The following is a 21,004-nucleotide window of genomic DNA, read 5'->3' on the forward strand; positions in this document are numbered from 1 at the left end:
TAAAGCTTGTAGTCGTTCCATGGCATCTTTTATATTGTTGGCATGACTTACCAACACTGTATCATCTGCAAATTGTAACATATAGCATCTTTGGTTAATATATTTGGGATCGCTGTTGAAAATATCAGCACAGTATAAGTTATAGAGAGTAGGGGATATTGGAGAACCTTGTGGTAGTCCTCTTTCTGGTGTGAACTCTCCTGATAGTTGGTCGTCGATCTTCACTCTCAGAGATCTATTCTCAAGCATATTCATTATTATAAGTGTGAGGTAGTCAGGAGCATCGAAGGTATAGAGTTTGTAAATCAGACCTGAATGCCATACACTGTCGAATGCTTTGTTGATGTCCAAAAAGAGTGCTGCAAAAAATGTGGAACGCTTCACGATTTTGCGTGTAATCCTTGCGCAGGGGCCATGCTAATCTTCTCTGTTTCTGAATTTACATACTAACTTCATTTTCGAACATTTAACAATACCATTATGTGCTGTTTAGTTAATATCACTACCAGATATGAAAATAAAAACTGTTGTTTCCTTTATCGCTAGAAACTGTACCGTAGATTCGGGTGACTTGGGACGATTGTTGAATTCAACTTGTCATATTTTCAAAACGGTGATCTATTTTTATCTGAAAAAGAAGTTCAAATATGCTTAATGACTCAGATTATTGATTAGGATATACCATGCTTCAGAATTCGGATAAAATTTTGAAAAAAATAAAATATACTTGTCCCAAGTCACCCACCGATTTGGGAGGCTTGGGACACAAGTTAAAATCTATTGATTCCTCAACTCTCAAATGAAATAGGTGACTTGCGACGGCGTATAGTTTTGAAAAATTAGAATTTGTGATTATATAGTTGAAATTCGGTAAGGAAATTAAATGATAAACCCCTATTACAGCGAAAGTAAATATATTGCAAATCAAATGGAAAAAAAAATAACCAAAACAAGGGAACTTTGATTTCTTTCATTCTTTGGTGATTTGTTTGTGGAAATAACGTAAACAATACTATCCTGCGAAAAATTGGCATATTTCCTGCTGCCAATGCGCCGCTTGTATCTATTCGGCATTGTCCCAAGTCACCGTATGAAACAACAAAATAAATGAATGAGATCCGTGTTGCCGTTCGATTTGTTAACAACCTTGTTTCATGACATATCTAATATCCCAATATCCCACGTATCCAGAAAAAAATTACAGATGCACAAAGTAAAACACATGTACAGGACACTAGAAAGTATAAGGGCCATAAAAAAATCGCTTTACTCTCCTGAATTCGTTAATTTTTCCTGTCAATTCAAACTCTCTGGTCACGGCAAACTCAACAGGAATTAATTGTTAAACTAACCGGAAAGACGCTACACAATCGTATAAGTTTGTCCCTTCACTCATAAATGGTAACTAACAAGGAAATCTGCAAGGGGGGTAATTGTCCCAAGTTACAGGACTGTCCCAAGTCATCCGAATCTAGCGGTACACGTTGTTTTTGTCAAGACCAATTTTTTTGTCTGGAATGTCAAAATTTCCTAGCGATTTGTGAAAAAAATCATTAGTAAATAGTAGATCATAACTTTCAGGACCGGCGCATACACCAATTTGCAACCACGTCAATATGCTGACACCCTTGAGTAGTTGAATACTCAAAGCTGACACATACAATGCAACGATTTCTGTATTGCTCAAAAAATACTCACTCATTGTTGACGTGAAGTAATTTTTTGGGGCACAATTTACAGTGTGGAAATAGCCCAAAAAATCTTTCGATTCCTAACAGCATTTCCATAATTATACAGAGTGGGCAGAAATAACCAACAGAATTCATATCTTCTTCAATGGAAGCTGAAAAATTGCTTTCACAAGTATATAAGAGTGCCCTGATTTAAGATATGAAATCTGTAACTTTTCTCCTGATAGAATCCTCCATTACCGCCGTCCCTGGTTCTTTATGTAGCCCCGGAAAGGGCTCATATGTAAGTAGTTCAGAAATTCACTTCCCACCGCCCCGTGTACATGCTCTCTTCGAATATATCAAAGGAATTTCCAATGCATACGTGTTAAGGGGACTCAAGATATGCTCTTCATAAAGTGCCATCCGAGGTGATGACTCTATCTATCCAAATAATGCATAAATGGATTCCGAACGACTAGCGCTGGCGATGGCATTTCTGTGGAATGTCAATAGACGACATTTTCCGCTCAGAAAATGAGATGGGGACTTCATCTATCTTCTTTTCTCGTATTTGCACATCCGGAATTATGGATGCGATTATGTTTTTCATGAAAATAAGTCTAGGGTGGGTTTTTTGAATATTTTCAAAAAAAAAAATCAGAATTCTCTAATTTAATAAAATTTGACGAAGGGGGCTACTTAATTATAGGTACCTGAAACCGATTTAACATTACTGAAAGTTTAGAAAACATATTCATTCAAGATTTATGTCTTTTACATAAGAGAACTAATGAGTTCAGTTGAAATTTATACCTAGTCTAGTACTGTACTCATGTACGAGAATATATTGAAAAATTCTTAGCCTTTTATAGAATCAAACAAAAATTCAATGTCAAAATATTTTATTACTGGACATATTCTCCTCTTGATTGGATGCATTTATTACAGCGAACATGCAACATCTCTATAGACCTTTAAAAAAATGTTTCTTCTTGCTCTGCAAACCAGACCTCCACAGCTTTAATTACCTCCTCGTTGGGGAAAGAGATGATAGTCGGATGGAGCCAAATGTGGTGAATAAGGGGGGTGTTCTAGTAATTCAAACCCTAAATAACGAATTTCTAGCAGGCAACATGATTTTTGTGCAGGAGCATTGTGCTGCAAAAACAAAACACCTTTGGATAGCTTTCCGCGTCTTTCCCCATTGATTTTTTCCCGTATAGTGGTCAGTAATGTCGAATAGTAATCTCCGGTTATTGCTCTACCCTTATCCAAAAAATCAATCATGATTACTCCATGGCAATCCCAAAAAAACTGAAGCAAGAACTTTTCCAGCAGAATTTTGGACACGAAACTTCTTAGGTCTTGCAGAACCAGAGTGTCGCCATTCCATCGATTGTTGCTTTGTTTCTGGATCGTAGAAATGTACCCAAGTCTCATCCATAGTAACAATTCGGTTTAAGAAGTCTACATCGTTTTCAAATCGAGCACAGATCGAACGCGATGTTTCTACCATTGCACGCTTTTGGTCAACATTCAAAAATTTGGAATCCATTTTGCAGCAATTTTTCTCATATCCAAATTGACGTGAACTATGATGAACGCGTTCGTATGAAATATTCAGTGCTTCAGATATCCGTTTTAGCCCAATTCGACGATCTGATAAAATCATGAACTGCATCGATATTTTCGGAGACTGACACAGAAACTGGCTTTCCCGATCGATCATCATTCATCATCTTGCAGTCCAATTTTTCAGGGTCGCACACGAAGGACATTTATCACCAAGCATATCTTCGTAAATCTGCTTACCTCTTAACCCTTTCAAATATACAGGTACTTGATTATGGCTCGATACTCCAATTTTTCTATTTTCACAATTTCGGTCGACATCTTCTTTCTTTTAATTTATTGCCTAACTCTGGTTTACTTTTTTGACCTCAAACTTCACACTGACAGTTCTAATGAGTTATTGTTCGTTGATATGAGAACGCAATACTTTTTTTTTGGCATGGAACTGGTCTAGGCTAACTAGATATCAATACATCCTCGTATAGGTTTATTTAATCTATGTTCAAATATTTGAATTTCGGAAACATCATCTTTCAAAATTCCATAGCTTGCTAGACGACAAATTTTTTTCAACGTTGGTTATGTCAAACGACGTATAAAATTAGCGGTTTTAACCGAATCAACGTAACAGCTCCTCCGCTCAAAGCTCAGTTCCGACGTGAACACGAGCAGGTTCCTCAATATCCTCCAAAACCTCCCCATATCGACATCAAAGCGTCTGAAACCAAGGACTCCAGTCCCGTGTATAATATATATATGCGACTCAAAGACTTGGACTCGATATTGTCTATTTAATGAAAATCAAGCAACATACTACATCAGACTAGTCTCTAATAATACTCATTACATCACAGTCTACCCGCTTCAAATTCCACCACTCCCATAATCATCCCCCCAAGTACATGGGTCTCAGAAACTTCTAATATCCGCTCCATCCTTGGCCCCCTTTGAAGACAGTGTATATATACAACTTCGCAACTATGTTGTAATGAGTGTGGTCTAAGCTTCTGGGGTTTACAAAGGGGGGCTTTCACCCTTGACTAACGAGAATTTCTGCGAAAGTATGAAAGGAAGCCGCAACAGCTTGCTATGTTAAGACGACTGCATAGCTCGGGGGGAAGGATCCTGTTACCCTGGCGATAGGTGAGTGCGGCAGGAGGAAATTTGGAAAAGGGATGAATTTCCAATAATGAAGCTACAAATGCGCCTAATCGAGTCTTATTACATATTAGGGATCTGGAGCTTGCTCTCCGAACGGCGGAGATTCAAACTTGAATTCAAGAATTCAACAGACGTTAGAGTTATACAGGGTGAGTCTTTGACTCGTTCAAATATTTTAACAGTAGATTCTTGAGGTCAAAAGAAACACTTTGTTCTTATACCATTTTTTCCGATTAGGCCCTTATAAAAAGATACAGTCATTTTAAGTTTTCAAAATTACCTTCAGAATAACTAGCTAAATCTGTAACACTACACTTCGGAATCGTCTAAATCTCAATTTTTTTTTATAACTCGAATTCTAAAAATGATAGGCCGATTCTGTTTTCAGATTTGGATTAGTCATGAAAAAAGAGCTCGAGAATGTGTAGTCCGTTTTCTCCTAGCTGCTATAGTTCTCGAGATCCCCTCAGTAGACAACGAATTTCGCCCACCCTGTACAGAGTGAGTCATTGATTAGTACATACATTTCAACAGTTGATTCTTGAAGTCGAAAATACACTTTTTCCTTTACCATTTTTTCCGATTCTGCCCTGACAAAAAGATATAGCCATTTTAAGTTTTCATAATGAGCTGTGCCTCCCATGGAAAAACAAAATTACCTTCAGAATAACTAGCTAAATCTGTGACAATATCTGTGGATCTTTTTAAAAAAGTTGTATCAAGCCAAAGTACCCAATTTTTAAAATTTCACAAATACTTTTTAATAATATCAGGTTACACAAAAACGGCGCCATTTACCAGAAAATATGATGAATAGGTACTTTTATTATACAAAACGTTCAAATATTCATTAGATAGCGTTCAACTTTGTTTCAAGAGTTGGGTTCTTTGAATTTTTGCTAAAATGTGGGTGATATCTTGTGTTCGAAAAAGAATTCTTTTCATTCGATAAAACCGTTTGTGAGGTCGAACTAAAAATAACATTTTTTTCGTGGTTTTTCAACAGCCTGTATCGTTTAAACCGAGCTGATTCGGAACAACTGGTAAAAAAAAAGAGTGTTTCTTGTGACGTCAAGAATCTACTGTTGAAACAGAATAACTAGCTACAATAATAACTATCTGTGACATTACACATCTGTGGATCTTTCAAAAACAGTTGCCTTCGGTCAAAGTACCCAAGTTTTCAAATTTCACAGATATTTTTTAATTTTTGAACATCAAATTACGTACTTGAAAACGGCGCATTATACGAGAAAATATGAAGAATACTTTCATTTTACAAAACGTTCAAATATGCATTAGTTTCAAGAGTTGGGTTCATTGCACTTTTGGTATTTTTATGGTACGTGATGCTCATAATGAGAAAACTGAAAGACGTGAGTGATATTTTTGTACGAGTCAAAGAGTACTTGGTTTCATGAGTATCAATAGGTAACTTTTCATCAATTTTATGTAGTGTTATTGTTGACATGCTCAGAGACTTGAACCACCTCAAATATTTCAATTCTGATTTCGCGCAACCGGTATCGCAAATAGCTTGCGATATACTCGTAACAAGGCACAACTAGTGGCTGCTCCATTTTGGCTGCCATCAGAACAGTTCGCGAGTGAGAGGTTTGAACTTGGTTTTGTTGTTAGGAAGTAAGAAATTGAATAATTTCTGTTTGTTACACTGTCTAAAAAGTTTAATAGATGCGTGGTTGTATTTAGTTTAATTGCTTTTATTGATAATATTGTTTTACAAACGATGAACCTTTTTAATAATGGTTGTAAAAGTTTCAAGAACATATCTGTTGAATAGACTGAAAGGGAGTGTGGGAGACTTGACCCATGCTATGGTCGGGAGACATAATCGATGGTACAAGTTTCCCACACTGAGCTTAGATAATAGTTTGCTTCAAAAAACGAAAATTGAATAAGATAAATAAATATAAAAAATATACAAAAGTTCACAAAAGTAAAAAACATCTCGGAAATACATGAGAGAGACTCTGAAATAGAAAATACCATATATTTCATACGCTGATACATCTGAGGATGAAAACCTTGACATAGACAATCGTTGGTCATTGGAAATTGTTTTCTTTCAATGTTCTCCCTGATAAACAACTTATGGTCAAGTCTCTCTCGCCCCTTGTTCAACTCTCCCATGAGTTAGGGAGACATGAGCCAATTTTAGGTTCCTAAAAAAGAATTGCTGTACTCAAAGTGTTCATCTCACCATCAGTCAACTATTATCTATCGTTACCTATTTGGGCATGATATATTCACGCAAAAAAATGAGTTGCTATCATATACAGATACAACATAAGTGGCTTCAACTCTCTCGCACTCCTCATATCTATTATTAATTGTCAGTGATGAAGTAAGCACAAACTTTTGGGCCTCTTCTATGTGGAATAGACTGAAAAAAATATACTGAACGCTCAATCACAAACAATCATCATCAATAAACCCGACGTTCTCGTGAAATTCACAGTGAGCCGCTCCTGCACACTGTTCAATATCCAGAATGTTTGTAAATGATTGATAGTCCCAGGGAAACCTCGCAGAGCCTCGTAGAATTAAATATTGACGTTGTCTCGAATTTTAATGTGAGCCCGAGTCTCCTTCCTCGAACAGACCCGAAATTAATTTTATAAAACTTTATAACGGAAGCCTATAAATAATGCCAACGGTTAACTTCACCTGTGTTACGACGGCACCTTGTTGTTTGTGTTCCGACATTGTTTTAATTCTTTTTCGACAAGTTTCAATTTCAATTTGGTATGTGCGATAAATTGTCTTGATCGATGGAGGAAATATTGACGTTTGTTGGAAAGTTTCGTTTGATTTTTCTGTCGGTATGTGATATAGTGGATTCTGCAGAATTTTCCCTAAGAGAAATATTGAACTTGCGCATTCGGCAGTTTGCATCTGTCCTCATATTTTCTGTTATACAGTGAATATACTCGCATAGGAAGAAGAACACCCAGTATTTCTCAAAATTTTCAGTTACTCACCTAACCCTAAGACGAATGTCTACAAAAATTGTTGTAACAAATCCATTGATCCTGGATCTGGGTATTCTGTTCACCATGTCGCTTAAGGTCCTTTCGTTTGCATAAAAAGTGTAGCACTTTTCTACACTCGATTTGATTTACACCAGTGTAGAGGAAGTGTCATAGTCACATTGTCAAAAGGAGATGAAGATAAACTACTCCTCTACACTGGTGTAAATCAAATCGAGTGTAGAAAAGTGCTACACTTTTTATGCAAACGAAAGGACCTTTAGTTATTTTATCTTGGTGCATCCACCACAATCTATACAAATGATTATCGATCTTGAATAAACCTTTTTTGATTCTCATTGGAGCTTCACGGATCATCAGGAGAACGATTGAAAGGCTTGAAGAGCTGACGTTTGATCTGATAAAATATGAACGTGCCCGAACTCGTGAGATGCATACAATGTTAGCCTGTTCGCGAAGTTTTAAACCGAATATTCTGGCGGGTAATATTGAATTTTCTGCGAAACGCCCTGAATCGTATCAATCTGGCCAATTTGTCGATTCTGAATGCTGGAGTGAGAACTGCACTGTTTGGTGGAGTTTGTTTGGATGGTGGAGCGTTTGAGAAATGCCAGAAAATTGTGTTTTTCAAGAAATCATATTAGGTGAACAGGAAACAGGAAATTAATGATATTGTTTTCCTGTTCATTAGTCTTCTTCAGAAAGGTTTAACTTCCTGGTAGGCAACAGTTTTTTATATACAAAGACCTCGAAAAAATTAACGATTAAACGTTCTTCATTTTATTGATAAAATAGCATTTCTAGAACACAATGTTATAATACAGGGTGAGTCTTTGACTCGTACAAATATTTCAACAGAAGTAGAATCTTGAGGTAAAAAAAAAACACTTTTTTCCTATACAATTTTTTCCGAATCGTCTCGGTTTAAAAGATACAGGCTGTTTAAAAACCATAAAAAATGTTATTTTTAGTTTTATCGCACCAACGGTTTTGTCGAATGAAAAAAAATTCTGTGTTTCTAAATACTTGGTTCAAATATAATTCGACAAATGGCAAAGAACAAGAGTTCAAAGAAAGATCAAACATATCTCTTTTCGAATTTTTTCCAAACTTGTTCCCAAAGATCGTTCTCAAGGTTTTTGATAGATCTCTTCATACTTTTCCATCTTTTATCAATCTGAAGAAAATAAATTAAACTATTTACTATCTATTAAACTATTGATTCATCTCTCACTGTTTCGAATTGTTTTAACCAAACAACAGTATACCTATACATATTTAAAATAATCATTGTTCTAGACTGCAAGGTTTTTCTGGCTTCATAGATATTCACTTGGTTTCATATTTCATCCCAACCTGGTGAGTTTTTCTGTCATCCTAGTATATATAGGAGTGGTGTTCTTACATTTTTACAACAAAACCAGCCCTGGCATGTCACGAGTCTCACTAAACTCGTACTCTTCGTACATTTTTCAGGACGTAAGTCAACAGTTATAATACCCAACCGTATATAGAGACATCAAGCAACGGTCCCCTAAAATTCCCAACTCGAGAAACACTTAACTTCAGCAGAGTTTCCGATAACATTCTACACCAATCATTCTCGATGGGACCCTGAATGACACCACATGGTACATGTGAAGAGGCACTCCCGAAAAAGAGTTGAATCTCGATAAGATCGAAAAAGGCGTTCATGCAAATAATCTCTATTGGAAATTGGGGTCCCCTCGTTATGCCGACTACTTCACAGACCTCCTGTATAATGCAAAGGTGTCGGGACGGGGTCTTTTCTATGAATTTATCTATTATGTCGTCTGTGTCTGTTGCGGAGGTCCTATAATTTGATGCAGATGGATTCGATACGGTATTTTTATAGATCTGGGTCGCCTTGGAAAGAAAAAATCGTTGACGTTTTGTGTCGCATGTGCTTCCGTTTCATTTTTGCCTATCTGAGTCAGAGAATTGGGGTTGAAAAAATATTTAAGGTTTACGAGGATGTATTGATATTGATAGTTAGCCTAGACCAGTTCATGCGTTAAAAAAATATTGCGTTACCATAGCAACGAACAATAACTCATTAGAAGTGTCAGTGTCAGTGTGAAGTTTGCGGTCGAAAAAGTAAACCAGAGTTACGCAATAACTTGAAAGGAAGAAGATGTCGACCGAAATTGTGAAAATAGAAAAATTGGAGTATCGAGCCATCATCAAGTACCTGTATCTAAAACGGTTAAGAGGTAAGTAATTTACGAAGATATGCTTAATACCCTTGGTGATCAATGACCTAAGTATGCGGGCGTGAAATATTGAACTGCAAGCTTCAAAAGAGGTAAATTTTCCATTGAAGATGATGACCGATCGGGATGTCCAGTTTCTGTGTCAGTCCCCGAAAATATCGATGCAGTTCATGACATGATTTTATCAGACCGCCGAATTTCGCTAAAACCGATATCTGAAGCACTGAATATTTCATACGAACGCGTTTAACATACAGTTTACGTCAATTTGGACATGGGAAAAATTGCTGCAAAATGGATTCCCAAATGTTTGAATGATGACCAAAAGCGTACATGCAAGGGTAGAAGCATCGCGTTCGATCTGTGCTCGATTTGAAAACGATGTAGACTTCTTAAATCGAATTGTTACTATGGATGAGACTTGGGTACATTTCTACGATACAGAAACAAAGCAACAATCGATGGAATGGCGACACTCTGGTTCTCCAAGACCTAAGAAGTTTCGTGTCCAAAATTCTGCTGGAAAAGTTCTTGCTTCAGTTTTTTGGGATTGCCATGGAGTAATTATGATTGATTTTTTGGATAAGTGTGGAATAATAACCGGAGATTACTATTCGACATTACTGACCGCACTACAGAAAAATTATTAAAGAGAAAAGACGCAGAAAGCTACCCAAAGATGTTTTGCTTTTGCAGGACAACGCCTCTGCACACAAATCTCATGTTGCCATGCAAAAGATTCGTGTTTTAGGGTTTGAATTACTAGAACACCCCCCTTATTCACCAGATTTGGCTCCATCCGACTGTCATCTCTTTCCGCAACAGAAAAAAAAGTTTAAAAGGTAGCAAATTTTCTTCCATCGAGGAGGTAATAAAAGCTGTGGAGGTCTAGTTTGCAGAGCATGAAGAAACATTTTTTTTTTAAGGAGTAGGGACGTTGCAGGTTCGCTGTAATAAATGTATCCAATTAAGAGGAGAATATGTTGAGTACATAGAATATTTTGACATTGGAATTTTGTTAGGTTCTATAGTAGGCTAAGAATTAAATAAAGTGTTGCTTTAGACCTCAAGAATCTACTGTTATAAATAATATTTGTATGAATCAAAGACTCACTCTCTATAGATGAATAACTTCGTCTTTATTAAGGTAGGAAAAATTCTTATGTTAGATTATATGAAAGATGATCAGATAAAAGAGTCCAGTCTTGGATTTTCATTTAATTTTGAATGCATAATTGTGTATATGTATATCTATTTATCTGTGCACCTTGTATACCACCTCAACCCTTTGTTTTAAGTGATCCAACACAGCTGACCTATTACAGTGACTGCGCAATTTTGCTCCCCCTAAGCCTCGGCAGGTATACCCATGGAATATACTAATATTCTGCTTCGATGTGTCTTTAAACGCTTTCCTAAGTTATAATACTACAACGCTCGCAGAACTAATTAAACTTTCCAAGTAGTGTGGCTTTGCTGTACCTAAGCATAAATGCAGGGTCGGGGGACGTGTGTCGGCCCCCCTGCCCCCCACCTTTCGCCACCCCCCGGAACCCTCGGCTCTCCTTCCAAATCCCCTTATCCCCATAGCCTCGGGTGTACTGGGAGACCTTGGTTAGGACGCAATCTCGCCATGTTCGTATTAGTCCGGGAGCAGCTATAGGGTTTCTGGAGAATTTGGGGCGATCTTGTTGAATAATGGGGCTTCAGGTGCGGTTCAACGTTGAGTAATATCCAGAATTTGGGATGGAAGCGATGGCCAGACTTCGAACTGCTCGTACAAGTTGATGCTGGCACTGGAAAGAAGCAATACTCGTTTATCTTTGGCTACTTATTGATTATTATCAATATGATAGCTAAAATATGAATATTCGTGAATCATTTGACAAGTCTTGATAGTCCCTAATTTTTTTAGAGAATCGAAAGTTCCCCTAATGATTCGAAACTAAGAAATATTTTGACCTCGTCAGTGGATTTTACGTGAAGAAGTGTCTGTAGAAGGTTCAAGTTTCAGATCTCTAACTTAAAAGACAAAAAATTCTTGAGAACTCTTCGAAATCGTCAAAAATCTCAATTTTTGCTGATAACTCAAAAAAGAAGAATCGTAGGAAACTGCGGTTTCACCATTCTTTGTTTCTCTGAAACGGAGCTAGGAAATTCGTCATCGGTTTTGCTCTAGCTATTCTAGTTCTCGAGATCCACTCACTGGTCATCGAATTTGGGACACCCTGTACATGTTAAAGCTAGGCTCTACATGAGGTCTAATAACCTTTTAAGAGTTTAAGCTGGTCTAGTCTTGGCAACATTGAAATATGGTTGCTGGTACTAATCGAATGAACTACATAATTGTAAAATAATTTTTTCTCTGAATTAGTTCGGCAATACCTAATTACTATACTCCATTCACATTTATCTTAGCAGTCGGTTGGCCATGAAATTATTTTCTCAAGTTTTTGTAACTAGAACGGAGTAAGGTTGGCACTCATGAAACGTTGTTAAAGTCATAACGCAGTTGCCACAACTAATATCAATTTTTATTAAGAAAATGCCGAAAGTGATTGAAAAAAGAGACAGGGTTTCAGGAAGGTCTATTTAGAATTCAGGTCCGCTCATTCAAACAGTTATACCCTGATATTCTAAAATCCACAATTCGTCAGACGGTAGCGAACATATTCAATGTAAGAGAATTTAGAATATAATGTTTCATCTGAATCTAAAAGACTTGTATTTCAGCTGAATATTTCCACAATCAGAAAGATTGTGAATGAAGAGGATGACAAAGAATTTCCTTCTATTGGGAGACTCAAAAAAGTGGTGGCATTTGAGAATTTTATGTTTATGTTTGAGTGAATTAATGCGAAAAGTTTACTACAGGATTTTCGATGAATGTCATCGTAGAATGAGTTCCCAAAAATTGATTTCTCCATTTTTCATTTGACTTGTCCTACACATTGTAAATGTCTTAAGGTACCAATAAATACCTAATTATTATATTATTATATCAAAGTATTACGATGAACAGCCACAAATACGCGCCAGTTGTCTTGTTAATTGTTTACTGATGTGAAATTTTTGTTCAAAGGTGAAGTTCATCTTGACTTGAAACTTCCTTTAATTCCTTTTACTTATATTGATGCAAGATGATTTTTGTTGAAGAATTTAACATTCTTGTAATTATCTGTTAATTCCTTCGGGAGATACCCATTCCCAACCACTGCATCATATGCATTTCATCTTCGGGTTAATATTTTTGAAATCTACAACTGATGTAACGTATTCAAACTTTAGCCAGAGAAGATAACGAACATTAACTCTCCTCAAGCTAGTGCATATTACGATATTACACTGATCTCTTGTATTTTCCATGCAAATAACTGGATTTGGTATACCTTCAATCAGTTTGTATAAACTTCAATTATGTTCGTCACATATTTTCCGAAGAGATTCGATATTGTGATAAAATACGTAATAACAGAAACTTTTACGTAGAACGGGCAACATATAGCGTTGATTTAAAACCCAAAAATGTTTCGACAAGCTTCATAACCCCACATTTTCGTACTATACAGAGTGAAATGTGTCAAATTGCCATGCCCAACCGGGTGCTAAAATAAAAGTGAATGGAGTATAGAACATACTCATTCATTTCTCGTTTCATTTCATTGATACAAGGAATTATTAAAAAACACTTGAGTTTTTGTCGTATTAGTTTTTGAGTAGATGTTTTTACGTATTCTTCAACTGTGATTCATTTCTGTTGTTTCTTTCAGCTTCTTTCCACTAAACTCAGTATATAAGAATTAAAAATAACAAGACCATCATAAATTATCAAAAATACACAGGGTGTCCCATTCAAACTCAATGATATTTCCGATGCAACTGGGATTAACAAAAATAGACAAGAGATGCTTGATTCCTGAACAGTTTCATGAATATAACACTTCTTAAAGATATTCACTTGGATCCAGTATTATCCTTTAAAAAACTGAACACCAAAAGAACTTTGGCATCACCACAATCACTGTCAAAAACGCACAAAATTGTCCAAAACTGACCAGCTATCAACCCAACTGGTCCCACTCGACCAAATACCCACAAATCCATGCCACTTCATCATGCCCGAGATTGTTTTGAAATTTTCCAGGAAGCAAATATTCAAACAACCCTCATACCGGCGACCCTCGTCACAACACGGGTCAGGTAAAAGGAGAAAGGAAGGGTTGAAAAATGTACTAATCAAAAAAGGAAAGGGGTATATACGTACGGGAAGACAACCGGGTACGTATTTGAATAGACTTGAATACATTATAGCTGGAGCGCAACAATACTTGTGCATATGTTTGGTTTATATGGTAGTAGTTCGATCAAGTTTGAAGGTAGAGCAAGTTGGGCGATATGGTCCTTCCGGTTTTTGGATACGCGGAAGTTGAATGTGTTAAATTTGGGCGGTTTCTTTGCCGCTGTTTTATTCATTTTTATGGATAGTTGGTGAAATTTGTCGTGTTATAGGTGAGTTTTGAAATACATTGTTTTTTACCATTACATCTGTGATAATTTCATTGATAATCCCCAAAAATACAATTTCCACAAAATATATTAAACAAGACAGGGTTAGGAAAGAGTACCAGATTCGGAATATACCGGGGGTATCAATAAATGTCTCACACAAGTTTCAAGGCTGATAGTTATATTTTTATAAATGGAACACCCTGTATATTATTTCTTATCTTGATTAGGCACTCGATTTGAAACATTTTTCAAAAAACTATATATGTTATATCTGATTTCATTAGTTTCGTAGATATCGTGACATTTAAATCAGTAACTATTATAAAAACGAAATAAGGTCTCATTCTTCACAAGTTTTTGGGCGAGCCTGTATACAGGGTGATTCTTTGAGTGGTACAAATATTTCAACAGTAGATTCTTGAGGTCAAAAGACTTATTTCCTTCACCATTTTTTCCGAATCGGCTCGGTTTAAAAGATACAGGCTGATGAAAAACCATAACAAAGTTATTTTCAGTTTTATCTCACAAATGGTTTTATCGAATGAAATGAATTTTGAGATATGGTTTTTCATTTATTTGATTAATCTTTTTCGAACACAAGATATCAGCCACGTCTTCTAGTTTTCTCATTATGACCATTATGTACCATAAAAATACCAAAAATTCAAAGAATCCAACTCTTGAAACTGAGTTGAAGGCTATCTAATGAATATTTGAACGTTTTGTAAAATAAAAGTGCTCCTTGTATTTTCTCGAATAATGCGCTGTTTTTGAGTAATTCGATGTTTCAAAATAGAAAAGTATCTGTGAAATTTGAAGAATTGGGTTTTTTGACCGAATGCAACTCTTTTTGATAGATCCACAGAGCTGTAGTGTCACAGATTTTGCTAGTTATTCTCTTAGAATATAGAATAACAGGAAGGAGCATATTGCTCATTTCAATTTGACCGGAATAGAGGAGAAATATGGCCGACATATATTTCCGTTTCAACAGTGGCGTAGGACAATGAAGTTTCCAGAAAACTAACTTCAATAGTCAGTTGATTCTGATTTATCAAAAAAATTAGGAAAGCACTGGCGTAAAGTCAGAAGCTTTTTCACGCTCGTTCAAATTGATAATCAAAGCGTAAATTCACCCCGCCTAACACTACTTGGCTATATACTTAATGGTATTAAGGTCTAAGACTTAACATCACCTACGCCCATGGAGTGTTATTGTCAAAATTAAGTTAAAACATCACTTTGTTCATTTGGCCACAGATAACAGAATCATTTGACTTCCAAGTCTGCCACTTTTCAAATCAAAATTTGGAAGACCAATATGGCCGTTTCCGTCGCACAATTGCCGTCACATTTATTTGAAAAAGCTCCTTCCTGATATTCTATGTTCTAAGGTTATTCTGAAGTATTTTTATCTTTCCAGGGGTGACACAGCTCATTATGGAAACTTAAAATGACTATATCTTTTTATCAGGGTCGACTCAGAAAAAATGGTATAGGAAAAAAGTGTTTCTTTTGACCTCAAGAATCTACTGTTGAAATTTTTTCTCTCAATTGACTAAAAAGGTGGTACTTATCTTATCTTAATGTTTAATTCTCTATAAATGTTGAAATGTGGTGACCAGTACTTGATGAAAATCTATACAACTAAACTGAGGAAACTGAATCATATAATTTTATACCGGGATGAACTTGGGGTTCCAGAATTCTCTATGATTAAACCTCATCGTCTATACACTTCATACATCTTCTTCTGACAGATACTAGATTCTCCATCAAATCAAGAATAGGTAGTTGAAAAATAGACTCTTTCAAACGATCGAGGCCATAGGAAATAATCACATGCCCTAAGGTCACATGGTCTTGGAGGATATTCATGTTCAGTATTGTTGCTAATAAGTCGATTCTGCACTATTTTTCCATAAAGCAAAGGTTTTCACAGTTCTCTCTGCTCCATCTTGTTGAAAATAACTATTGGATCATTCATCAAAATTCAATTCATCTACTCTTGTCGTGATGATAACGTTCTGCTGTAGAAGTTCCATAGGAGAAAATTGTTCAAAAAACTGCGATTTTCTAAGAATGAAAAAGTGTCTTAAAAAAAAAATCAAGAATAAATCAGGGAGGAGATTCACAAGGTTTCTTTAGAAAAAAATGAGGATAGACTGTCACTGACTGAGTGATTTTGGTGCATTTGGTACAATTGTACTAGCAGGGCGTTCATCCATCCTCATACTAAACTTCCTCAACGCCGCTGAATGCCAGCAGAAACAATTTTGCAAATTTTTCCAGAAGTATAGATTCCATCGAGTTGAAAATTAGAACATGGCTCTAGGATGACTTTTTGAATGTTTATGCCGGCTCTTGAGTTTCATCAGACGAATATCTTCTAGGTTAGAGTTTTTTTTTTCGAATTCTTTATTGTCTGTAGTAATCTCTACAAAAGTCTCAGTTAAAGTGCATCAGAACTGATTTTTCTAGTTAATTGGGATGCGTATACTTCATTCAAATTTATTTTAGCAGTCGGTTGGCCATGGAAATTTGACACATTTCACTCTGTATAGTACGAAAATGTGGGGTTATGAAGCTTGTCAAAACATTTTTGGGTTTTGAATCAACGCTATGTTGCCCGTTCTACGTAAAAGTTTCTGTTATTACGTATTTCATCACAATGTCGAATCTCTTCGGAAAATATCTGACGAACATAATTGAAGTTTATACAAACTGATTGAAGGCATACCAAATCCAGTTATTTGCATGGAAAATACAAGAGATCAGTATAATATCATAATATGCACTAGCTTGAGGAGAGTTAATGTTCGTTATCTTCTTTGGCTCACATCATTTGTAGATTTCAAAAATATTAACCCGAAGATGAAATGCATATGATGCAGTGGTTGGGAATGGGTATCTCCCGAAGGAATTAACAGATAATTACAAGAATGTTAAATTCTTCAACAAAATCATCTTACATCAATATAAGTAAAAGGAACAAAAGGAAGTTTCAAGTTAAGATGCAACTTCACCGTTGAACAAAAATTTCACATGAATAAACAAGTAACAGGGCAACTTGCGCCTATTTGTGGCTATTCATCTTAATACATTGATGTAATAATAATAATTAGATATTTATTAGTACCTTAAGACATTTACATTGTATAGGACAAGTCAAATGAAAAATAGAAAAATCCATTTTAGGAAACTTATTCTCCGATGACATTTATCGAAAATCCTGTAGTAAACTTTTCGCATTAATTCACTCACACACAAAATTCTCAAATGCCACCACTTTTCTGGGTCTCCCAATAGAAGGAAATTCTTTGTCATCCTCTTCATTCACAATCTTTCTGATTGTGGAAATATCCAGCTTAAATATAAGTCGTTTAGATTCAGATGAAACATTATATAAATTCTCTTACATTGAATATGTTCGCTATACCGTCTGATGAATTGTGGATTTTAGAATATCAGGGTATAACTATTTGAATGAGCGGACCTGAATTCTAAATAGCACTTCCTGAAACCCTGTCTCCTTTTTCAATCACTTTCGGCATTTTCGTAATAAAAATTGATATTAGTTGTGGCAACGACGTTATGACATTAACGACATTTCATGACTGCCGACCTTACTCCGTTCTAGTTACGAAAACTTGAGAAAATTATTTCATGGCCAACCGACTGCTGAAATAAACTTGAATGAAGTATAGGTTAGATTTTTTTTTTCGAATTTTTTATTGTCTGTAGTTATCCCTACAAAAGTCTCAGTAAAAGTGCATCAGAACTGATTTTTCTAGTTAATTGGGATGCGTAGATGAAGGAACTACAGTTAGATCTGTGAAACATGTGTTAGTTCATGAAATATCCGAAATTGAAGATCGAAAAGAGGATGTTGTTGTTTCCAAGAAATAAAATAACGAAAAATACTATATTCGGCTTTGCTCTAGTCCTTTTCACCCTCTGGACTCCTAAAGTTTTCATTTTCCATCGTCTGAAGAAGACAAATATCGCACATCTCCAATATCAGCGGGGAAAACATGAAAAATTTTCCGGCTTGTCGATCGGCATTCCGGTCACGTAGCCCGCGGGATGGCAAACCACTCATGCCGTTTTAAAATTCATTACAAATTATATCAGCCGCAAAAATGCGCCCTTAGCGCTCCGTTCTCGGCTAGGTAATAACCGCGCCAACAGCGACTTTTCCTGAATTATTTCATCGGTAGAAAGTTCGCGGGGAGTTTACCAACTTTTCATTCATCCCGGGCATGAATCGGATCTCGATTTTGGCATTTCATTCATTGCGATAAGTTGTCGTCGGTGGAGAATGGGATTTGCTTGGCCGCGAGAAATTGTTAGATGCGATTCTTTCACTTTCAACGCGTTTTTTCGAAACTTACGGGGATATGCTGAAAAATTCTTAGTCTACTATAGAATCAAACAAAATTTCAATGTCAAAATATTTTATTACTTGACATATTCTCCTCTTAATTGGATACATTTATTACAGCGAACCTGCAACGTCTCTAAACCTTTCAAAAAAATGTTTCTTCTTGTTCTGCAAACCAGATCTCCACAGGTTTTATAACCTCCTCGTTGCAAGAAACTTTACGACTTTTAAAACTTTTTTTCAGTTGAGGAAAGAGATGATAGTCGGATGGAGCCAAATCTGGTGAATGAGGGGGGTGTTCTAGTAATTCAAACCCTATATCACAAACTTTTTGCATGGCAACATGAGATTTGTGTGCAGAGGCGTTGTCCTGCAAAAACAAAACACCTTTGAATAGCTTTCCGCGTCTTTTCTCTTTATTTTTTTCCCGTAGAGTGGTCAGTAATGTCGAATAGTAATCTCCGATTATTGGTCTACACTTATCCAAAAAATCAATCATGATTACTCCATGGCAATCCCAAAAACCTGAAGCAAGAACTTTTCCAGCTGATTTTTGGACACGAAACTTCTTAGGTCTTGGAGAACCAGAGTGTCGCCATTCCATCAATTGTTGCTTTGTTTCTGGATCGTAGAAATGTACTCAAGTCTCATCCTTAGTAACAATTCGGCTTAAGAAGTCTACATCGTTTTCAAATCTAGCACAGATCGAACGCGATGCTTCTACCCTTGCACGCTTTTGGTCAACATTCAAACATTTGGGGAACCATAGCGCAGCAATTTTTTTCATGTCCAAATTAACGTGAACTATATGATGAACGCGTATGAAATTCGCGCAATTTTTTCCATCCGATTTTGATGCAAGAATCTACGTAGGATCAAATCGATTATTCCAATTTTTTAATTGATTTTATTCCAGAAACTGGGAGTGAAAACCCTAAAGTACCTATTTCAGAAGATGCAGAGTCGACCCAGATTAAATTTCAATCAATAAAAAAAAGTTAGGTCCCAAGATTAGATACCTGAAGACGAGTATTTAATTAATAAGTTCTAAAAATATATATAGGTACAGATGTCATATTAGCAGAAACATAAATACCTACAGCTAAACGGACGATAAAAACAGAAATGTCACAAAACGGATTCGTGGGGAAACAACTTGTTGTCTTTTCTTTGTTGTTTATATTCCTTGTATAGTACGTGTCCTATCTTATTCTCTCTTTTCAGTATTGTCTACGTTGCCGAATGTCGCAGTTATCTTACATATACCACTGAAGACAGCAGTCCTTTTTTTGTGATCTTTGTCCACGTAAAGAAAAACTTCGTGGTGGTACACACCTTTCTGCCCACGTGTCAAAATTCTTGCAATTATTAAGTTTTTTCTTAGAAACCAGAAAACTGAAGTATTTCCGGGCAAAGGCCTACCTAACCTTTCCGACTCCAAATAACTCAGAGATTGATATCCTGAATTGGTTCACAATGTTTATGAATATTACTGTTGATTATTTGCAAATTCTCCTCTGAGAACTTTGAAGAATAAGGTTCAGTTGAAACTGCTTTGCATAATAATGGCCGTAATGAGATATTTATATATCGATTGAAATTTATTCTGGGAGTGAAAACCCTAAAAAGTTTATGAAGAGATATTTATATGTTCAGCATTCGACGAGTGAATGGTTCTTAGCTCTTGGTAACAGACAAATTAAAATCAAACATTCTGTCCAATTCCTTCATTTGTGAAACGTCACATACCCTTCCCCTATCATATATTTCCTATCGAACCCTGATCAGAGTGTATAAATATTTCGGACAAATTAGAAACATCAAAATTGATACAGCATCGCCATCATCCGTTGGAGCGGTATGAAAATAACAATCTCGCGACCTCGCGAGGTATACGGAAAAGGTGTTAATAAATTAAAATATCCAGCGAACCGTGAGTGGGTACCCCGTGTCGCATCCCCGAAATTGGAATAGCGAGCTCCCGGTCTCCCTTATCGAGTCAGGAACCGAAGGGCGTCTTGGTATTCGACATGAGAGCATACATAAACCGGCACGGGAAAATTGAAAACAAACAAACTCCTCCAACACATGGAGCAGGTGGGTAAACATGGCCGCCTCGTGACGCCATCACGCTGGCGGCTCAGCTACCCCCGAGGGTTGTTAGCGACCACAGCGCCTAGCAACCCGCCCTCTCCCTAGCAACGGCTAGCCACTAGCCGCGGACACTTATTGATCAGGCCCTGTTCGCTCTCTCCCCCTGGCTCCCCCATATATGCGACGCCCGGACATAGTGCTTCTCGATACATCCGTTTAGTAGGGGTTGGAGCGCCCCGACGCCCGCCGCGCCACCCCGACGGGGACCTGGCAACCGGGGAAAGTGCACTTAAAGGGCTTGACGACGTTCTGCTATGATTTATGCCCTGACGGACTGCCGGTTTTTGCTGGATTTGGAACTTTGAT

General features: G+C 36.6%; 1 non-coding gene across 1 annotated transcript; it reads right to left on the bottom strand.

The window, feature by feature from the left end:
• Positions 1–364: 364 nt before the first annotated feature.
• On the bottom strand, positions 365–469 carry LOC123310613. The gene has a single exon (XR_006537385.1). It is a non-coding gene; the product is annotated as a U6 spliceosomal RNA (small nuclear RNA).
• Between the last annotated feature and the right edge of the window lie 20,535 nt (positions 470–21,004).

The sequence above is a fragment of the Coccinella septempunctata genome, chromosome 3 (genome assembly GCF_907165205.1).
Source record: "Coccinella septempunctata chromosome 3, icCocSept1.1, whole genome shotgun sequence".
In the NCBI taxonomy this organism is placed as follows: domain Eukaryota; kingdom Metazoa; phylum Arthropoda; class Insecta; order Coleoptera; family Coccinellidae; genus Coccinella; species Coccinella septempunctata.